At 42.7% G+C, this 21,713-nt stretch overlaps 1 pseudogene; it reads right to left on the bottom strand.

The window, feature by feature from the left end:
• Positions 1-248: 248 nt before the first annotated feature.
• On the bottom strand, positions 249-1,036 carry LOC112809456 (endoribonuclease LACTB2 pseudogene; annotated as a pseudogene).
• Positions 1,037-21,713: the final 20,677 nt, after the last annotated feature.

Below are 21,713 nucleotides of genomic sequence, written 5' to 3'. Positions count from 1 at the left end.
TTCTGAATTTTTGGTAAAATGTTATAACACTCAGATTAGATAAGCAAGCTATATTATACATGTAAAATGTAATATATATTTTAGAAGGAATAAGACATTATTTTAAAGTATATTTGGGATTATTTTCAATGTTTTATACTCTATATTCCCTGTAAATAATTATAGTTAAGAAAACATACCATTCTCTAAAAATAAAACAAACCAACAAAAGCTTTCATTAATCTGAAACTAAAGATGAGCTTTCCATTTCTTCTCAGGATCCGTGTTGCTAAATATTTTTCCTTCTTTTTTTAATTCTTTCAAATGCAGCAAGACATTATGTTCAGCCGTTTTATATAAATGCTCAGGAGTATTCTTGTAAATGTTTTTTTACAAGCTCCATTGCTGTAAATGATTTTTCAAAATTATCACGAAACAATGTAAGAATTTGCTGTTCTCGGATATTTCTGTGAGCAATGTATTCTAGAATTTTAGCTTCAGCATTATGAATTACTGGGCCATGTCCTGGATATATAATATCAGCTTTGAGTTTCAATAGCTCTTTTAGGGAGTTCATATAATCATAGAGGTCTTCAAATATAGTTGTTCCTTCCCCTAGGATGCAATCTCCAGAAAAGACTGCATTCTCCTCTTCTAAAAGTAGAGCCATATGATCATCAGTGTGGCCAGGTGTGTGTATAACTCTGAGAGTGGCACCTTCAGTTTTAATCACATCTCCATCTTCCAGATAAACATACTGTTGCTTTCCATCTCCTATAATTTCTTCTCTCGGAGGATTCCGTGGGAGTTTTTTAATGCAATATGCAGTGTCATTATTGATGTTTTTACAAATATCTCCTATGCCCCCAGTATGATCACGGTGCCAATGAGTCACTATGATTTCCTGGATTGTTGCGTTAAAATCAGTCAGAGCCTGCTTTAAACAGCTGATATATTCTGGAATTGCTGGTTCTCCAGTGTCAACGAGGATTCTCCTGGTGCCGATCCCTACCAGGTAGGTGTTGGTGCCCTGCAGGGTCATGGGTCCCGTTTACAGCCCAGGACGCGCACCACCCGACTGCACAGCCGCTCGATGCTCTGCAGACAGTCGACATATCAGCTTCTGCAGCCCGCCGGCGCGCGGTGACTCGAGCGCGGAACTGGCTACTAGGCCCGACGGCGGCTATTTTATTTTGCGCCTGCGGCTAAGAACGGGGTTTGACTTAGAGAAATTTGTTTCTTGTCTGGGTCATACAATGAAGGAGACACACACACACACACACGCACACACACGCACACACACACATTCTATCTCCTCAGCATCTGGTGGGAGGAAACTCTGTCACCTGATCAACATCAGCCCCATCAGAGGGGCCAGAGTCTCCAATCTCACCAACCGTACCAGTGCTGAGACCACTACCTGGATCCTGGAAGTTGCTCCTTGGTCAACTTCCCTTGGGTCTCGGAACCCACCTCTGCCCACCCCACCCCGCAAACAGCAGACTCAGGCACCTTATTTGTTGTCTTTGATCGCATTTGGCCTAGAGCAGGCCGGAGTAAAGACTGAGACATGGTGAACTTCATAGGAGTGGTGGTCAGAGGCGTCCGCTGCGGATAATGAGCAGCACTGCTGCACTCAGGCGCTGGCTCTCGTCCTGAAGTCCAGGGTCATTTCCAACTTGCTCAGTGACCGTCAGTCTTCCGTGAGTCATAGCTGCAGCTGAGTCATAGGCAGGAGGAGAGAGACTGTTTTCCACTTAATGGGCCTTCTTCTCTCTCTCTCCTTCCATATTCTCCCGAGCTGCCTGAGGAAGGGGCTCTTACTATTATGACATGAAATTGTCCTAACGGCTTGGGAGACACACAGATCTGTCATTGATCATCTGTGGATTACTTCTTCCGTCTGAGGCTTCATTTCCTTACGTACGATGTGAGGATGAAACAGTACCTCATACTGTATCACAGGATTATTGTGTGAAGTTTAAATGAAATAAACCATGTCAAGCATGTTTTCAGAGTCCCTGTCACAGAGTAAGTACCCGAAGATTATGAATCATGACTAAGTCTTGCCCCCAAATTATTTTTGGAAAGCTTTTTGGAAATCAGTCTATTGTGAGCTTGGTTAATGAGAATTATTTCCTCAGAACCTCATCACCCCAGAGGAGGCAGTGGCCCAATTTAATTTCTGCATCTTTTAAAAGCTAAGGACCAGGGGTGCCCGGGTGGCTCAGTTGGTTAAGTGTCTGCCTTCGGCTCAGGGCATGATCCTGGAGTCTCGGGGATCGAGCCCCGCATCGGGCTCCCTGCTCGGCGGGGAGTCTGCTTCTCCCTCTGCCTCTTCCCCTGCTTGTGCGTTCTCTCTCTCTCCCACACACACAAATAAATAAATAAAATCTTAAAAAAAAAAAAAAAAAGCTAAGGACCAGCCCTAAGCATGTGTTGGTCACATCAAAGGGCACACAGCCCACAGAGCTGTGCGTGAAACACGGGCCTCTCTCTGTGCCTCCCTTCTGCGTGGTAAGGAACAGATTATGCTTTAACTCCCTTCTGTTCGTTAGACTTCTGCTAAGGGCAGAGGTACCCCAGGGTTCTCCACGTTTATACTGTTGGAATGGTTTGTCCAACCCATTTAGAAAAGTGGTGCTGTTCCTTACTGTCAGTAGAAAGTATCCTTTGGCCACGTGGGTGCCCCCTGGGCTCCCTGTACGCCCGATGTCCCTTATGGGTAGGTGTCTCTTGGTCACTCAACCAGTGAAACTGACTAGTCCTCAAATTGAAGGCTATTTTGCTAGTTTCTGTCTCTGGAAATAGAGCATTAATCAAGCTGTTTCTTACTGCATGTCTTTCTTTCTTCCTTCCTTCCTTCCCCTCCCTCCCACCTTTCCTGCCTCCATTCTTTCTTTCTCTCTCTCTTCTTTCTTTTTTTCTTTTATTTTTTTTCCTCCAGAGAAAGAAAATTCTGCAAGCGAGCTTCCATGAAGTTGCTGTCAAGTCTTTCCCACACCAGGCTCCAAAAGCCAATTTCAGGGCTGGCTGTGCTTGGATGATCCCCCACCCCCACCCCCGCCAATCAAAATGACCAATTTGCCACATAGCCTTTCAGTCCCAGATTGTAGTCATAGGAAATCGACAGGCTTCCAGGCTCCAAAGGCAGCATTCTTTTTTTTTTTTTTTCCAGGAACACAGCTTCCGTATTGGTTCACGAACACAAAGCCGAAGGCAAGATCAGCGCGCATGTTTAATTGTCCCAGAATCAGTCATCAAAGAGCTATTGTGTGGACGCCCCCGAAGCACCCCCTTGTGTTCCAAATGCAAAGAGGAGAGGCACAGAAATGTCGATGAGGAGGCGTGGGCTCAGTGGCCCCATGCGGCTTCCTAATGACGCACTGCCCTAGTGCGCGGTGCCAACCCTCTCCGCGGGGTGAGCGCAGGGCGCTCCTGCGGCCCCCCACCTCTCATGGCGGGACTGCGGCCATGGGCAGAGCAGGGCCGCAGTCCCGGCCGGGAGCCTCTACAGGTTTCCTCCGAGAACCTCAGGGACATGTTTTTAAACACTGATGAGGCGCCTGGGTGGCTCAGTCGTTCAGCGTCTGCCTTCGGCTCAGGTCACGGTCTCGGGGTCCTGGGATCGAGTCCCGCATCGGGCTCCCCGCTCAGCGGGGAACCTGCCTTCTCCCTCTCCTCCCCACCTGTGCACTCTCTGTCACTGTCTCTCTCAAATATATTTATTTGTTGTCTTTGATCGCATTTGGCCGAGAGCAGGTAGGAGTAAAGACTGAGAAAGGGTGAACTTTATGGGTGTGGTGGTCAGAGGCGTCCGCTGCGGATAATGAGCTCTACACCCAACATGGGGCTTGAAATATTTAAAAAAAAAAATTGAAGTATATCAACACATGCCATGTTATATTAGTGTCAGGTGTGCAACCTGGCGCCTCGACAGTTGGATACATTACCCAGTGCTCACCACAGTGAGGGGAGTCACGATCTGTCACCATTCAAAATTATTACAGTATTATTGACTATATTCCCAGTGCTGCGCTTTTCATCCCTGTGACTGATTTATCTTGTAACTGGAAGTTTGCTACTTTCCTTTATAATGACATTTGTTTTACATTAAACACTACGGGCTAATATTATTGACCTGTCCCTATGCGCCAGGAATTGTGCTAAGCACTTAAGTGCAGTATCATATTTCAGCCCCAAAACGATGCTGAGAGGAGACTGCTATTTTCCCCATTTTATAGACGGAGAGATAGGGGCTCAGGGAGGTCAAGTAACAGAGCCAAGGTTACACATCATAACATACCACTCTCTTAATATTTAACTTGCAAAGCTCATCGGTCCAATCCGAGAGGAAGACTTCCCAGACTGAAGGGGATGTTCGCCCTGACTGGCATCTATAAGGCAGCATGGCAGAATTATATGTGCGTTCATTTATTTTAATCCTGAGAAGATAATTTCCTGCATTAAAACTTGTAAGTCTATTGCTGGGAGGTTCTGCCCCCTTCTGAATGCTCTCATTGACACTCACCACTATACCATGTTTAGGAATGGTAACATGATGAGCCATAGCAAATATGCACATGTTGGAATTAAGAGGGAAAAGGTAGAGATTAAAGAATTAAAACATTGACTGGGGGCGTCTGGGTGGCTCAAGTCGGTTAAGCGGCTGCCTTCAGCTCAGGTCATGATCTCAGGGTCCTGGGATCGAGCCCCAGGGTCCCTGCTCAGCGGGGAGCCTGCTTCTCCCTCTGCCTTTGCCCCTCCCCCTCCCCCTGCTCGTGCTCACGTGTGCATGCATGCGCGCGCTCTCTCTCTCTCTCTCAAATGAATAAATAAAATCTTTTTTTAAAAAGAGATAAAAGAGTTAAAACATTGACTGGGAGTGCCTGGGTGGCTCTTGATTTCAGCTCTTGTCTCTTGATTTTGACTCAGGTCATGATCTCAGGGTCCTGAGATTGAGCCTTGCATGGTGCTCCACGCTCAGTGGAGAGTCTGCTTCTCCCCTTCTCCCTCTCCCTCTGCCCCACCCCCCACTTGCACCCTCTCTCTCTCAAATAAAAAAATGAATAAATCTTTAAAAAAAAGCATTGACTGAATAGATAGGGTATTTTTTAAAAAAAGCATTGACTGAATAGAAATAGGTCTGGGCTATTTGGAAAGGATACATCCATTTATTCTATTTGTCCTTTCCAGTTATTCACAAATCTCCTCCCACTGAATTCCGGTTGCATAAAGCCACTTGAGGTAGTGGCTTTCTGTTCCTACCTCACCCCCCCTCCAGTTTCTTCATACACACTTCCCACTCTCTTTTTCCCCTGCAGCCAGGCGCTAGGTGCCCTCTATATCATCCAGGTGAGCCATAAAGCAACACATTTAAGCAACTCATTTAAACCCACATATGGGCAAAGACAATGTTAGACAATGCTAGAAGGTACAGGTTGTGGGACCTGTCTGGTCATTTAGGGAATACCTTCTTCAGTTTCCATGCCGATTGCCCGAGTCCCTGTTATTTCCGTGACACTGTCTAGACGGTCCAGTGTTCCTTGGGAGTGGGGTCTGAGCTGATGGACGGAGTTGGGAATCTGGCCAGCTGGATTTCAGTCTCAGGGATCCTTTCAGAGGCTCAGTGTTCCCTAGGTTTAATACCTCCCTTCCCGACATACACAGTAGCTATAAAGACAATATGAGGAAATATGTGAATGTTCTTTGAAAAGTGACAAATGATACAGAAGGAAGTTATCATTTGTGATGGTTAACTTTATGTGGCAACTTGACTGCCCAGATATTTGATCAAATATTACTCTGAGTGTGTCCGTGAGGATGTTTCTGGATGGGATTAACATCGGAATCGGTAGAGAGAGTAAAGCAGATCACCCTCCCTAATGTGGGTGGGCCTCATCTAATCAGTTGAAGGCCTGCATAGACCACAGAGGGTGATCTTCCCCTAAGTAAGAATTCCTCCTGCCTGACTGCATGTGAGCTAGGACATCAGTTTTCTCCTGCTTTCGGACTCCACTGAGACATCAGCTCTTCCTGGGTCTCAAGCCTCCTGGCTCTCAGACTGGAATTACACCATGGGCCCTCCTGGGTCTTCACCTTGTCAACTCACTCAGCAGATTTGGGAACTTGTCAACGATATATATATATATATATCTCATTGATTCTGTCTGTCCGGAGAACCCAGACTAATACATCATGATATTTCAGCTAAGATCCACCTCAGTCAATACTCAGCCCTCCACCCTGCTATCAGCATTATCTACATCTGTGAATATTCCTAACTCTCTCTCTCTCACTCACTCCTTAGCTCGTACCTCACGCTTTTGTTCCAAATTTAGAGTGAATTCGCCCAATATTTATGGAATTCGTGTCCTAGGTGCTGTAGAAGAAGTGCTGAATAAGATAAACAAGGTCCCTGATCTCATAGAGCTTCCTTTAGAATTCAAGGAGAGGAAAGAGAACATGAACAAAACAGTAAATATACAAGAAAATATCAAGCAGTGATAAGCTCTGTGATGAAAATGTAACTGAATGATGTGATAGTGATGGAATCGAGTAAAGGAGCTCATTTAGTTTGGGAGGGCAGGCCTTTCCCGAGGACGTGACTTTTAAGGCACTAACTGAATGGCAGAAAACAGCCAATCATGGGAGGGTGTGGAGGGAAAGAGTTTGTCAGGCAGAGGAAAGAGCTGAAGCCAGATTCTGTGACCGTAATGTGCTTGGTGTATGTAAGACACTGAAATCCAGCTAGAGGAACTGGAACATAATAAGCAAGAAGGGGGGATGGTATAACATCAGGGTATAATGATAGGCAGAGTCCCTATTGTATAAAGCATGTAGGATATGATTTAGATTTTCTTCTATGTGTCAGGGGAAGCCATTGCCAAGTTTTTTTTTTTTAAGTGAGCTCTACACCCAACGTGGGGCTTGAACAAAGGACCCTGAGATCAAGAGTCCTGTGCTCTACCAACCGAGCCAGCCAGGTGCCCATCATTGACAAGTCTTAAGTAAAGGAATACCATGATCTGCTTTATGTTTTTACAAGATTGCTCTGGCCACTGTATGGAGAATGGAGTGTGTGTGTGTGTGTGTGTGTGTGTGTGTGTGTGTGTGTGCGATGAATTAAAGCAGAGAGACCAGTAAGGAGGCCACTGTAGTCATCTGGGAAAGAAATGATAAGTGGCTTGGCCTAACACCGTGGTGGTTGAGATGAAGTGGATGGATTTGGGATATGTTTTGAAGGTAGAGGAAATAGGACTTGCTAAGAGATTGCAGGTGGGTGTAAAATCATGGATGGAAACAAAGGTGACTATTAGGTTTTTGGCTTGGGCAGCTTGGTACTAAAATGGGAAACACTGATGGGACGTACAAGAGAATCAAAAGTACTGTTTGGGAGACATACTATGTTTGAGATGCCACGCAAGTGGAGAGCTATAGGTATACAAGCCTGAAGTTCATGGAAAAAGTCAATTTGGGAGATAAAATTTTGCGAGTCATCAGCAGCGACAGTATTTAAAGCCATGGGACTGGAGGAGATTGCTAGAGAGAATCTGTGGAGAACAGGAGTCCTGGGATAGAGCCCTGGGCAGTCCCAACATGTAGAGATTGAGCAGAGTAGTGGGATCCTGCAAAAGGAACTTGGAAGAAGGGGTTGGTGAAGGATGAAGAAAATCGGGGGAGTGTTCGCCCAGAGTAAAGTGAGGAGAGTGTTTCATGAAGGGAAGTGTGGTCAAGCATGTTAAATGTTGCTAAAAGGTAAAGGATAGAGAAACGATCACTAGATTTGGTGATACATCAGATTTGCGATCTCAAAGGTGACTGTAGTGTCGGCATGGGTAAGGGATGGAGTGGGTGGGAGATGATGGTAGGATGGGAAACAGGAGGAAACCAGTTAGAAAATTGTTGTCAATTGATTGTTGACAAGGGTACAAAGACAATTCAAGAATATGCTCTTCAACAAATGGTGCTGGGACAACTGGATAGCCACCTGTAAAAGAATGAAGTTGGGTCCTTACCTCATACTATATATAAAAATTAGCTCATGGGGCGCCTAGGTGGCTCAGTCTATTAAGCATCTGTCTTTGGCTCAGGTCATGGTCCCAGGGTCCTGGGATTGAGTCCCGCATCGGGCTCCCTGCTCTGCGGGAAGCCTGCTTCTCCCTCTCCCACTCCCCCTGCTTGTGTTCCCTCTCTCGCTGTGTCTCTCTCTGTCAAAGAATGGATGGGGTCTTTAAAAAAAAATTAGCTCAAAATGGATAAAAGATCTAAATGTAATGGTTAAAACTATAAAACTCTTAGAAGAAAATAGAGGCATAAATCTTTGTGACCTTGGTTAAGCAATGGTTGATTAGGTATGACACCAAATGCACAAACAACCAAAGAAAAAATAGATCAATTGGGTATGCTCATAATTAAAATATTTCCTGCTTCAAAGGATATCTTCAAGAAAGTGAAAAGACAACCCACAGAATGAAAGAAAATATTTGCAAATCATATTTCTGGTAAGGTACCTGTGGCCAGAATATATAAAGAACTCGTAGAACTCAGCGATAAAAAGGCAAATTACTCAATTTAATCATGGGCACAAAAGATTTGCATGGACATTTTTCCAAAGAAGCTATACGAATGGCCAATGAGCACAGGATAAGATGCTCAATACCATCAGCCCATCAGGGAAAATATAAGTCAAAACCGCCATGAGACGCCACTTCACACTCCTAGGATGCCTGTAAGCAAAAATACAGGTCAATTGCAAGTGTTGATGAGGGTGTGGAGCAATGGGAACACTCCTCGCTTGCTGGTGACAATAGAAAATGGCTCAGTGGCTTTGGAAAACATTTTGGCAATTCCCCAAAAGGTTAAACACAGAGTTATCATATATCCCAGCAACGCTACTCCTACGTATATACCCCAAATAAACAGAGAACATACTTCCGCCCAAAAACTTGTACGCAAAGGTTCATAGAAGCATTATTCATAATGGTCAGGAAGTAAAAATGCCGCATATTATGAGTCCATTTATATGAGACATCCAGACGTGGCAAATAATTAGAAAGTAACGTAGGGGTTCTTAGGGATGGGGGGAGGGGCCGGTATTGATGGCTAATACCTAGGGGTTTCTTTTAAGGGGAACGAAAACGTTAAAATGGATTCTGTGGATAGATGCACAAGTCTGTGACTATACCACAAAATGCTCAATTGTACACTTTCGGGGGTGACGTGTATGGTATGTGAATTATATATCAAAGCCACATCTCCATACACCCCAACTATCATCCACCCCTTCCCCCCTCCATTTGTTCAGTCTCAACTGCCTCCCTCCCACGTCTCCATGTGCAGATCTCATCCAGCCTCATTTCCATTCGCTTCTCAATGGGCAGATATTTTAACTTGTATTGTAGTTATTGGTCCTTGTTTTATGTTTCCTGCCCCTTATTACACTTAAATTCCTGGAGATCCTAGTTCACATCCTGCTTTGCCACAGCCCTGCGGCACCGGGTGGGGCCACAATTCAGAGCCGAAATGCCTTCACCTTGAACTTAGAGGGCCCCGCGATAGGATTTTTCCTCCAGCCTCTTTTTTATCTTTGAAGTGCTACAATTTTTAGTTACTGTAAACTTTGGGACTTAGTTCTTAATCTTAGACAATCCTGAAGCCTCAATAGTTGTTTCCTAGCCATCTCTGGATTCCTGCTGAGCTTCGAGCCTTTTGTTCGTCATATGGTCTCAGAATGCTAGGACTTCTAATCTTTCACTACCATTCAATTAAACCTGTATATATGTATGTAATTAAATAAATATATATATATATGAGAGAGAGAGAGAGAGACTGAGAAAGGAAGGGAGGGAGGAAAGGACAGAGGTTGGGAGGGAGGGAGAAAGGAAAGAGAGAGCATCTATTGTGTGCCAAAATACCAAGATGTTCAAGTCATAAAGAGTTAAGTGTCCTCAGTCTTAGGACGCCTGGGTGGCTCAGTCGGTTAAGTGTCTGCCTTTAGCTCAGGTCATGATCTTGGGGTCCTGGGATCGAGCCCCGCGTGGGGCTCTCTGCTCAGCAGAGAGTCTGCTTCTCCCTCTCCCTCTGCCTCTCCACCCCCCACTGGTGCTCTCTCTCTCAAATGAATAAACAAAATCTTTAAAAAAAAAAAGAGTTCCCAGTCTTTGTGGGTGGACATGAAGGTGGGCATACACCGACGGGATACAACACACCTTAGCAATGCACAGAGGAAGTAGCAACCGGCGCTGACCTCCTCCAGCCGCCTCCCCCCACAAGTACAGGGACGCTTTCAGCTGCCCCCGTATGCTCTGAGGCCACGTCCATTCCACGGATCGGCTTGCTTAATTTCCAACCCCATTGCTTTTCTTTTTGTTGTTGTTTCTGTTTTTCAGCTCCATTGCTTTTCAAGTGTCTTATTCTCATCAAGTATATGAGTTCGGGTTATTTTTTTTCCTTCATGTATCAACTTGCTCTTACGCAGACTGATTTTGTTTATTGATTTATTTTAGCCTTTCCATAGTCCCTTTGCTAAAGTTTGAAAACAAATATGTTGAAGCCTATGAATTCTTAATAGAGATGACATGATCTCTAGCCATCTAATCGAGTGACACTGCATTTCATGAATAACGTACAGAAATAGAAAATGCCCATTTTATTATCACTGGCGTTATCTGATCACACTGAAGAATGTTTTCGCCAACTGAGGGCGAAAGCTATATTTAAATATAGGCCACAGATGCCCTGAGAAATAAAGGGGACATAACCACAGATTTGCGAACTCAGGAGTTATCCAATATGTACTTCTTTTGAAGGCACATTTACTTACTTTCCTGAACTTAACCATAAATATAAAAGTGAAGAGAATAGTTTGAGGTAATCACAATTCTCTTTTGCTTCACTTGGTACCCACACAGATTGGGGGGAAGAGAACTCAAATGGGTAAAAGATATACACCACGCAGGGAAACCAAGCACTGGACATACCTGAGGGAGCCCTGTTCTGAGTAATGGAGGGTAGGAGAGAATGTATCATTTACTATGTTTGGGTCCTTAAAAAATTTCCCTTAAAAATATACGAATCCGCTTTCTTGCCCTTGTCCTAATACTCCTGTTTAAAAATCTTAGCTCCTCAGACGCCTGGGTGGCTCAGTCGGTTAAGCGACTGCCTTCGGCTCAGGTCATGATCCCGGAGTCCCGGGATCGAGTCCCACATCGGGCTCCCTGCTCAGCGGGGAGTCTGCTTCTGCCTCTGACCCTCTCTCCTCTCATGTGCTCTCTCTCATTCTCTCTCAGATAAATAAATAAAATCTTTGAAAAAAATAAAAAAAATAATTATAGCTTTATAATAAGTCTTGATTTCATGGGGGGGAGGAGGGGTAAATCCTGCATTCATTATTAGTATTTGGTGCTATCCTGGCTATTTTTGGCCTTTTATTCTTTGGTATATATTTTATAATTAGCTTTTGAAGGAAAGATTTTGTTGGAACTGTATTGGATTTACATCTGATGGTTTTTTTTTTTTTTTTAATAGGCTGCACGCCCAGCATGGAGCCCAGTGTGGGGCTTGAACTCATGACCGTGAGATTGAGTTCAAGAGTCAGAAGCTTAACCGACTGAGCCACCCAGGTGCCCCCACATGTGATGTTTTTTTAACATGAGTTTATAAAAAGGTGTGGGTGGGGAGAGGAAAACCACAGAAGTCAAGTGCGTTTCTCACATCATATCTCACATTGATAGCATGTAACTTATCACTATTGATGTTGACTTTGGTCACCCACCTGGAGGTAGTGTTTATCAGCTTCAATGTAACATTACTCTTCCCCACCCTCCCATGCCATACCACACTCTCTAGCACTATGCCCAGCCCATGCTTAAAGAGTAGGGAGCTATGTTCCACCTCTTTAAGGGCGGTATATCTACGTAAATTACTTGGAATTCTTCTGCACGGGAGATTTGTCTCTCTCCTCTCATATTTACTTATTTATTCAATCATTTATTTATATCAGTATGGACACGTAGATATTTCTTTTTTACTTTGGTTTATAATCCAATGCTAGCATTGCATATTTGGCTCAGCTTTGTTCATGGAAACTCTTTCAGATTGGCTCCAGTGTCCTTTGGACTTCCCCCCATCATTTGGGGATTTTTTTTTTTTTTTTTTTTTTTTTTAGCGCTTCCGTACTTTCTGGCACTACAAGATGTTCCAGGTTCATCTCTTATATTCCCTGCCCCCATCCTAGAATCAGCTATTTCTCCAAGGAGCCTTGGTTCCTTTGGTTGGAGAATAGCTTTACAAACCAGTATCAGGGAATTGGGTGTGCTCATTGCTACTGGGCTGTGGTTGCTTCTGGGCCCCTTCAGTGAACAGAGCTGGGAAGGATCTGCCTATATACCAACCCCTATATACCAAAAAATAATTACGTATCAGTAATTATTTCTGTATCTATCCACCTGTATCTGTATTAAGCTGAACATGAGTTCATACTGGTATCTCCAACTCCGATTCATTACCACACGGGTCATTCTAGGGTCCTCCCCTTGCTTCTCTGTAGCCTCCCCCTACAACCTCCCACTACAGGTGGGAACCGGGCTCCCACCATCTGCCATCCATTTACTTACTTTCTCCATGTAGATCTGTACGGCAGTTTCAGAATTTGTACCTGTGCCCCATGGGAAACAACCAGAGTAGAATATTTATGCACTCGTTTGTCTTTAGCTTTATATTAACCAGACAAAACACCATTTTGCAAAGTTACTTGGGTCAGCATCATTTTCCCCACACTCCCTTCAGGGAAGCTATGTCATCCATTAGTAATACAGTGCCATCCATTACTCACAGTCTGCATTTCACTCTTGGATCCTCCAACTTCCTGGTTGATTTTTTTTTTAAATCTTTTTTCACACATCAAGGTTTTACTCTTTGTGCTGCAGAGTTCTAAGGATTTTGACAAAGGCATAACATCATGTATCACCACCACAGTGCCATACTGATTAGCTCTGTCTTACTAGAAAAATCTCCTGTGCCTCCCTAGTCAAGTTCTCCTCCTCTCTAAACTACTGGCAATCATGAATCTGTTTTCTACCTCTCTAGTTTTGCCTTTTCCAGAATGTCAATGAATGGAATCATACATTATGTAGCCTTTTGGTCCAACTTCTTTCACTTAGCAAAATACATCTAAGATCCAACCATAATGTTGTGTGGAGTCGTAGTTGATTTGTATCGTTGAACGCCATTGCATGGAAATACCACAATTTGTTCATCCCCTCACCTATTGAGGGACACCTTGGTTGCTTCCAGTTTTAGCTCCAATACAACTCTGTATTTGTTACAACTTGAAACTTAAATTCGGGAACACTTGCTGGGTGTTGCCCTGACCGACCCGGAGGTTTTTAGTACTTCTAAGGCAATCGGATCTCTGCTGCTCGGCGGCGCTGCAGTTTGAAATGAAAGGGTGGTGTTAATGGAGTAGAAATAGATGCACATTACCAAGCAACTGAAAGGTTGCAAGTAAGGAATCTAAATTTGAAGTTTCAGAGATAATTGGTGCAGGAGCATGAATTTGAATGTCTTATTCTGGCTCTGTGATTTATTCATAACTAAGGAAATACAATAATCAGTTTTAGAAAGAAAATGTCACCGTGTTATTAATTGAAAAGCTGATGCATCCAAATGTTAAAGGATATTTCTAAAAGAAAATATGTTTAATAGCTATAATCAGAGTTAACTTTCTTTAAAAATGTTAAATTTATTACAGCTCAAATGGAGTATTTTTAATTATAAAGCACCGAAATTCCAAGTCCTGTAAAGAAGTGTTCTTTCCATTTCACAGTTTCATAATTACCATTAACTGTATTTCAAATACTTGCCATTATTACCTTTTAAAAGCTTGAGTAAAAGTTTAGCTGTTTTTCTACAAGGGACATTTTAATAGATCTAAGAAAAAAACTTAAAAATGTGTTATGTAAGCATGTTCCCTCAATGTTGAGTAGGCATATGAAATAAAACTAAAGTATGTCTATGCAGGAACAACTTGTTACTGTAAGTTATTTCATACCCACTTTTGACTTTCTGGTCCATATGTTATTTTGATGCTAGTGACATTGATGGCAAGTGACTGTGCTAAACACAAGGGAAAATAAACGAAACAATATCAAAAATTGAAAATGATGCCAAAACATGACTCATATTATCCTGAAGATAAATCACTTTAAAATGAAATGAAGTTAAAAAGTCAAATATAGAATCTACATGCATAGAAAGATAAACAGAATTTGACCCTACATTTTTTTGTTTTATTCTCTTTTTTTTTTTTATTGTTTTGGGGTTTTTTTTTCCTCTCCAAATTTTTATTTCAATTCTAATTAGTTAACATATAGTGCAATATTGGTTTTGGGAGTAGAATTTAGTGATTCATCACTTACATATAACACCCAAGTGTTCATCATAACAAGTGCCCTCCTTAATCCCCATTGCCCATTTAGCCCATCTTCTACCCACCTCCCTCTATCAACCCCCAGTTTGTTCTCTATCATTAAAAGTCTCTTGGGGTGCCTGGGTGGCTCAGTTGGTTAAGTGTCTGCCTTCGGCTGGAGTCATGATCCCAGAATCCTGGGATTGTGTCCCACATCGGGTTCCCTGCTCAGTGGGGAGACTGCTTCTCCCTCTGCCCCCCACCCTGCTCTCGAGCTCTCTCTCTCACTCTCTCTCTCAAATAAAGAAATAAAATCTTTTTTAAAAAGTCTCTTATGGTTTGTTTCCCTCTCTCTTTTCTTCCCCTTCTCCCGTGTTCATCTGTTTTGTTTCCTAAATTCCACATAATGAGTGAAATCATATGATATTTGTCTTTCTCTGACTGACTTATTTCGCTTAGCATAATACTCTCTACCTCCATCCACGTCATTGCAAATGGCAAGATTTCACTTTTTTGTTGGTTAATATTCCATTATATATATATACCAAATATATATATATATATACACACACCATATATACAAACCACACACACACCGAAGAAGATATATATACCATATCTTCTTTATGCACTCATCAGTCGATAAACAGTTGGGTTCCTTCCATAGTTTGGCTATTGTTGATAATGCTGCTATAAACATCGGGGTGAATGTACCCCTTTGAATCTGTATTTTTGTATCCTTTGGGTAAATGCGTAGTAGTGCAATTGCTGGATTGTAAGGTAGTTCTATTTTTAACTTTTGGGGGGAACCTCCATACTGTTTTCCAGAGTGGCTGCACCAGTTTGCATTCCCACCAACGGTGTAAGAGGGTTCCCTTTTCTCTACATCCTCACCAACATCTGCTGTTTCCTGTGTTGTTCATTTTAGCCATTCTGACAGGTGTGAGGTGGTATCTCATTGTAGTTTTGATTTGCATTTCCCCAATGATAAGTGATGTTGAGCATCTTTTCATGTGTCTGTTAGCCACCTGGATGTCTTCTTTGGAAAAATATCTATTCATATCTTCTGCCCATTTCTTAACTGGATTATTTGTTTTTGGGGTGTTGAGTTTGATAAGTTCTTTATAGACTTTGGATACTAACCCTTTATCTGATAGGTCATTTGTAAATATCTTCTCCCATTCTGGGGGTTGCCTTTTAGTTTTGTTGATTGTTTCCTTTGCTGTGCAGAAACTTTTTATCTTGATGAAGTTGCAATAGTTCATTTTTGCTTTTTTTCCCCCTTGCCTGTGGCGACACGTCTAGTAAGAAGTTGCTGTGGCGGAGGTCACAGAGGTTGATGCCTGTGTTCTCCTCTAGGATTTTGATGGTTTCCTGTCTCACATTTAGGTCTTTAATCCATTTGGAATTTATTTTTGTGTATGGTGTAAGAAAGTGGTCCCGGTTCATTCTTCTCCATGTGGCTGTCCAGTTTTCCCAACACTGTTTGTTGAAGAGACTTTTTTCCATTGGACATTCTTTCCTGCTTTGTCGAAGATTAGTTGACCATAGAGTTGAGGGTCCACTTCTGGGCTCTCTATTCTGTTCCATTGATCTATGTGTCTGTTTTTGTGCCAGTACCATACTGTCTTGATGATGACAGCTTTGTGATAGACCTTGAAGTCGGGATTGTGATGCCCCCCACTTTGGTTTTCTTTTTCAGGATTGCTTTGGCTATTTGGGGTCTTTTGTGGTTCCATACAAATTTTAAGATTGTTTGTTCTAGCTCTGTGCAAAATGCTGGTGGCATTTTGATAAGGATTGCCTTACATGTGTAGATTGCTTTGGGTAGCATAGACATTTTAACAACGTTTGTTCTTCCAATCCATGAGCATGGAATGTTTTTCCATTTCTTTGTGTCCTCTTTAATTTCTTTCATAAGTGTTCTGTAGTTTTCAGAGTACAGATCTTTTACCTCTTTGGTTAGGTTTATTTCTAGGTATCTTATGGTTTTAGGTACAATTGTAAACAAGATCAATTCCTTGATTTCTTTTTCTGCTGCTTCGTTATTGGTGTATAGAAATGCAATAGGTTTCTGTACATTGATGACCCTACGTTTTACAACTCCAAAAAAAGAAAATCTATAAAATGTGTAAAATATTTTATCTTTCAGTTTCAATAAGCATTACTTTATGCTTACTATGCAATATGCTTTCCCCTGTATATTATATTGGGCTTCCCTTAATGATATATTTTTCTGATTTTAAAAGTAATGTATACTCATTCTAAAAAATTAAAATTAGAAGTTACAAAGAAGAAAATTAAAATTATCCAGAAGCCGACTACCCAGAAGTCACCATTATCTTTCCTAGTCTGATTTTCAGTTGCGGGGGCGGGGGGGGTTGTTAAGCAGTTCAAATATTGTGGGGAAAATTAGACATATATACTGAAAGTGACAAACACACATCTCCTCCCTTTCTCTCTCATGAGGACTATAGCCCAAGAAAGTAAGATAAAAACATAGATCAAGAAAGACGTTAATAGTAAAAACACAGAGAGTATGTGCATGGGTAAAGAAAATGTGGTATATAACATACAATGGAACACTGTTCGGCCTCAAAAAAGAAAAAGAAGGAACTTCTTCACCATGCAGCAACATGGATGAACTTTGGGGACATTATGTTAAATGAAATAAGCCAGTCACAAAGATGAACACCATGATTCCATTTGTATGAGGTATATAAAATAGTCAAATTCATAGAATCAAAGAGTGGCATGGTGGTTGCCAGGGGCTGGAGGCAGGGGGAAATGAGAAGTCACTAATCACTGGGCAGAAAGTTTCCATTAAGCAAGATGAATAAGCTCTAGAGATTGGGTGTACAATATTGCACCTATAGCTGACAATAATGTATTGTACACTTAGAAAGTTGAGAATTGCATCGACATGGATGGAATGGAGGGGATTATGCTAAGTGAAATAAGTCAAGCAGAGAAAGACAATTATCATATGGTTTCACTTATATGTGGAACATAAGGAATAGTGTGGAGGACCACAGGGAAAGGGAGGGAAAACTGAATGGGAAGAAATCAGAGAGGGAGACAAACCATGAGAGACTCTGGACTCCAGGAAACAAACTGAGGGTTACAGAAGGGAGGGGGTGGGGGGATGGGGTAACCGGGGGATGGGTATTAAGGAGGGCACGTGTGGTGATGAGCACTGGGTGTCATACGCAACTAATGAATCACTGAACACTACTACAAAAACTAATGATGTACTATATGTTGGCTAATTGAAAATTAAAAAAAAGAAAGTTGAAGAAGGAAAGTTCTCATGTTGTGTTCTTACCGCAATAAAATAAAATTAAAAAAAAACTTCCCATTTAATTTTTCATGATTACAAATACATATGGGAAGAAAAAAAACTAGGAAAGATAATGGTGATTTCTGGGTAGTGGGGTTCTGGGTAATTTTAATTTTCTTCTTTATCAACAACCACCTCAAGAAAGCTCAAGAAACTCAAGAAGAGTTTTCACTTTTGTTTCACTAAAGATATGCCATTAGTATGATTAAAGAAAATTATACTCTTCCACTTATAAGACAAATAAGTCATGGAGATGAAAAGTACAGGCTAGGGAATTTGGTCAATAATAGTATTGTAATAACGTGGTATGGTGACAGATGGTGACGACACTTATGAGGGTGAGCACTGAGTAATGTATAGAATGATTTTATTTATTTATTTATTTTTAAAAGATTTTATTTTTAAGTAATCTCTACATCCAACATGCGGCTCGAACTCACAACCCTGAGATCAAGAGTTGAATGCTACCAACTGAGCCAGCCAGGTGCCCCACTGTATAGAATTATTGAACCAATATGTGATACACCTGAAACGCATATGACATTGCTTGTTAATTATACTTCAATCAAAAAAAGGAAATAAGACCTAAAAAAAGAAAATCATACTGCAATCAGAAAGACATTTTCAAAACCACACTACATGGAATCCTGTGTATAACATGTTGAAAAAACGAAACTACGGAGAACTGCATGATGGGAACAAAATAAGTGAAATGTTATAAATAAAAATAAGCATATGACTACACACCTATTAGAATTGCTAAAATAAAATATGGTGACAACAAATGATGTCAGTGAGGATGAATATTAGTCATCTGTGACAGGTGGGGCTTGGCAGATGTCAGGGACATAAGAATTCTCTCTGGCAGCCCCTGCAGATCAAAAATTGCAGGCCTTTGCATGCTTGTGATTCTATGATTTTTCCAAATGTGAGAAAATTGGTATTTGATGAAATGTGCAGATAGCTGCTTGGCGACATTTCCCAGGAGCTGGGGTGCAATAAAAAGTGAACATTTCTAGCACATCCCCAGGTTGGCTCCAGTTGCCCTAAAGGAGCATTGTACAATCCCCTCAAAATTAATTAGTTAGCCCACTTCTCTTTATACTAGAGATAAATTAAAGCATAAAATTCTTCTTCCCCCTCGGATCTAAATTGTATTTTACCCTCCGTTCTTCCTCTGCAAAGCCTTCCTAGACTCACCTCGCCCGCTGTGAGCTCCTGCTATGAGAATTCCTCCTGCATTTATGGGACGAGTTCAGATGGCATTCAAAGAACCATGTCATTTCGCACCTTCTTCTGTGTCCCTGTTCTTGCTCTGTTTGTCAAAGATTTGCTACCTCCCCAGTCGGCGTGTACACTCCCTGTGAATAAGATTAGTGTCAGATACTTTAAAGATTTTATTTATTTATTTATTTATTTATTTATTTATTTATTTATTTAGAGAGAGTGAGATAGAGAGCATGAGCAGAGCGGGGAGGGGAAGGAAGGGAAGGAGCAGAGACAGAGGGAGAAGAAGGAGAGGTATCATGACCTGAGCCGAAGGCAGAGGCTTAATCGACCCAGGCGCCCCCCGTGTCAGATGCTTACTGCCTCTTCTACCACCTCAGGGGGTTAGCACAGTTTGGAATCAAACAAATGTTCGGAAGCAATTGAGAACACGCTGAAGTCATAAACACGATGTCTATGTCCCTACAAAGCATTTAAAGAGTAGCTATAGGGGCACCTGGGTGGCTCTGTCGGTTAAGCAAAAGACCCTTGATCTCCGCTCAGGTCTTGATCTCAGGATCATAAGTTCGAGCCCCGTGTTGGGCTCTGCGCTGGTGGTGGAGCCTACTTAGAAAAGAACTAGCTGCAAGAGGGCTCTTGTAGGAGGATTAATTGCAATTTTCTCCTGACACTAAGACGATAAAGCAAATTATGTTGGGTTCTGTATTTAACCAGCCTGAAGCTTGGATCCATCTCCCCTGGACCCTTAGCCAGGGATCAGTGAAAACCCAGCCTTGGATGAATGCCTTGTTGGGAAGTGCAAAGCCGGTGTCCAGGTGTTGGTATAGGACCAGCAGCAGGTAGGAGTCTAGTCATCTCCCAAACTGGGGCATGATCAGGATAAAAGGATACTCTGCCCAGTGGATTGTGGGATTGTCATTTGTAGCTACCAGAAGGCTTTCTCCTGTCTTTGCCGCACCTGGGATTGCCTCTGTCATTTTATTTACCATGCTGTGTCGTAGGAGGTGGGACTGCTTTTGTTTCAGGGCCGTCTTCAATTGTTTCTGGGCATTTCTGAAATGAAACTGGGTGGTAGGTCTGCACCCATCGCCCTCAATCATTTTAGTGAGGACATCAATGTTCTCTGGCCAAAGAGTACCAGGAACACACATGTACTGATCAAACTGGGTTTATCTCTTGCTGCAGTGAGAGAGCATGTACACCACGGGGAGCTTTGAGGCTTCTCAAGAAAGAGGTACTAATACGACTTATGTATATTAGGATCCAAGTTTTGGTTGGGTGACTTGACTTGGGTGAGGTCAAAGGAAGCTGTGCTTCCCTCTAGGGCGGGCGCTGTCTGAAAGCAGGACAATCCTGTGATTGTTATCACTGTTATTATCATTTCTGTCGATTTTATCTGGGGTGGGGGAGGGCAGACGAGAGGGAAACAGAAGCTGCCATTGGTAAGGAAGGAGTGGTCACTCATATTATCCGAGAGAGAGAAAGAGAGTCGGTCATTTCTGTGGTTTGGACAATGCTCGTGTTTTGTCTGGATTCAGACAGTATGGAGTCGTCGTCTTGTTTTTGTCTTGATCCGTCATAGTGACAGAGTTGCCCTGTCTGTGTCCTGGGAAATTGTTTATGTTCAGCGGAACACCAAGCCCTAGCTTGGGGTTGCTGTTAGTGCCGGGCCAGCCCCTGGCAACACCGACGCTTAGCTGACGGTATCCGGCTAGCTCCTGGATGCTAAGACACGCTCTTCTCTCTCTTAGTTTAGTGTGTCACCAGAAAGCCGTGTGCAAGGGGCTCCCGTATGTGCGTTTCAAACAGGTCTGAACTCCCTTTCCACCCCACAGGCATTTCTGTCTCTAAGTCCATATTCTCTTGCCTCCACTGCATCTCCATCTACCCCCACCACTGTCCCCATCTACCCAGCCCCTGGCATCTTCCTGGACCCCCCCCCCACCAAGTCCTACCTCTTCCATGACGCTATCTCGGACCATTCCATCCCGAAGGACTTTCTCACTGCTCTGATCTTGAGGTCTTTATTGTTTGCTCTACTTCATTGGCACTTTTCGGGTTATACCAAAGTTGTCTGGCTCACTAGCCTGTCTTAGGGCCTAACACTACGTACAGTCTATGTGTGTGGTGCTAAGTGGTGGCACGTACTGCTAATTGCGTTTTACCGCATGAGTCTTCCCTCTCCAACTGAACTCGAAGCTACTGGAGGGCAGGAATTATGTGCTGAGAGTTCATTTATGAGCCAGGCTCTGTTCTGAGGTTTTGCATTTAACACAACAAGCCCATGAAGTAAGAACTACCACGAGCTCCATTTTCAGATGAAAACAAAACACTTCTTCCCAGCCTCTCCTGTTACCCCTTCTGCCCCTTCCCTGTCCAGGACAGTAGGAGGCTGGTTCATGATGGATAGCAAAAGGCAGGAGAGCAGTATGCATGCATTTTCTCCCCAAATACTGTTCAGGTATAACTCACGTTACGTGACGCATATTCTTGAAAATAGGCATTAACAAACTGTGCTTGCTTAACCAGAGTAGCTATGTTGTTCAGGGTAACAATGTTCTGAAAGTCTATGAAAACACTACGTGCTGAGTTAGATCAATGTGATTTGGCATGTAGTATCTCCTTAGACTCTCACGATGCTACCCGTATCCTCATTTTGCAGGTAAGGGAACCAAGGCACAGAGTGGTTCCCAGGAAAAGAGGAAGATAGGATAAAGAAGTAAAAAACAGGTGGGGCGCCTGGGTGGCTCAGTCATT

Source organism: Callorhinus ursinus, unplaced genomic scaffold (assembly GCF_003265705.2).
Source record: "Callorhinus ursinus isolate GAN/ISIS: 27379988/994484 unplaced genomic scaffold, GSC_fseal_2.0 scaffold33, whole genome shotgun sequence".
NCBI lineage: Eukaryota > Metazoa > Chordata > Mammalia > Carnivora > Otariidae > Callorhinus > Callorhinus ursinus.
This window is presented reverse-complemented; position numbering and strand designations above follow the sequence as displayed.